Genomic DNA, 1500 nt, shown 5'->3' with positions numbered 1-1500 from the left:
AAGAAGTGAGGTCTCAGTCACTGTGCCTCATTGGGAAGGTGTTGGGGCTGACATCAGAGACACCTTTCAATCTTATGATCCTGAGATTCTATGAACCTGAGTAAGAGTCTCTGAATCTATGAGTCCTTTGCTGCTCACAATTCCCTGAGCACATACCCCTTAGGGAGCTGGCCCATGGCACCTCTCCTTCCCCACCCACCTCCAGGCTCACCTTCTGAGGAGAACTGAGGGGGACACTGGTCCTGCCCTCAGCACTGACAGTCACATTCCCAGGAATGACAATGGGGTCAGGTTCCAGACTCAGGCTGTTGATCACCGCAGGGTCCTTTCCTTCATCACAGTTATCCCAGGAAAAGCTACTGAGCTGAGATGGCAGGGACAATCAGGCAGCACAGAAAGAGGAGAAAAGAAAGGTTAACAAAAGAAAACTACTGCGAGTCAGAAGAACCAATAGAACAGGGTCCTGGGAGTATGACCCTGGGCCAGGTACTTCCCCTCCCTGAGCCTCACCTGCAACTGTACACCATAAAGTTGGGGTAACACTTGTTCTACCCATCTTACAGGAAGGACTAAACTAAAAGGCTAATCTCTCAAAAGGCACCACATAACAGACTTGAACTTCAAAACCGGAGACGAACCTTATCTGTCTTTGGTGGGTACCTTCTCTGAAGTCCCACCTCCCTGCTGCCACTCCTCTCCAGCCAGCCTTGGGATCCCACTAGAGAGCAAGCTCCTGGAGGATTCACCTTTGCAGCCCATGCCCAGGATCGTGTTCATGTCATACCCCATGCCCAATCCAGGGCCAGCAACAATGGGAAACACAAAACACAGTGGGAAACATAACAGCATCCAAAACATCACCCTCGAGGTGCATGTAATTAACCCAGGAGGGAACAGGGCACAGATGAAAAGCTCCCCGGTGGGTCATCTGCTGATGAGCAATCCCCAGTGCATGGCTTCCCCAATCCTAACCATGGCTTTCTTACTCACACCCCATTGCTCATGCCATGACCCCACTTGACTCACCTCCCACCCTCTCTGGACCACTCCTCCTGTTCTTCCTCCACAACCCCCAGGTCTCCTGATTCCACCACCATGTTGCCCAACTACATGTGACCACCTCTCCCCACTCCTAGAGGACCCTGTCTACTTGTCTCATGATCTTTAACACTTCCTACAGTCTCTTCCCCTACCACTCACACCTTCCTCAGCCCCCTGAAGGTCACCTATGAGAGACCAAAAGCACTACGACTGTCCATGCCCTGTCTTAGAAGCAAAACCTGGCAGTCCCACACCCCAGATGACTGGATCAAGGTAGGCTGACGAACTCTCTCTGCCTGATTTTGGAAAGAAGACACAAGAGGCTGAGTCACTCTGAGCATGTGGGGCTTTGTGCTCTCATTAGGTCATAGGTTTTGGGTTGGGGCTGGAGCACTTAGACCTGTGACCCACGACCAAGCCGAAGTTAAGGAAGAAACAAGAACTAAGGGCTCTGCTACT

General features: G+C 51.5%; 1 pseudogene; it reads right to left on the bottom strand.

The window, feature by feature from the left end:
• Window positions 1–211: 211 nt before the first annotated feature.
• On the bottom strand, window positions 212–1097 carry LOC103583897 (annotated as a pseudogene).
• Window positions 1098–1500: the final 403 nt, after the last annotated feature.

The sequence above is a fragment of the Galeopterus variegatus genome, unplaced genomic scaffold (genome assembly GCF_000696425.1).
Source record: "Galeopterus variegatus unplaced genomic scaffold, G_variegatus-3.0.2 Scaffold30097, whole genome shotgun sequence".
NCBI lineage: Eukaryota > Metazoa > Chordata > Mammalia > Dermoptera > Cynocephalidae > Galeopterus > Galeopterus variegatus.
Note: the sequence above shows the minus strand (reverse complement) of the source record. Positions and strands in the feature narration are given on the sequence as shown.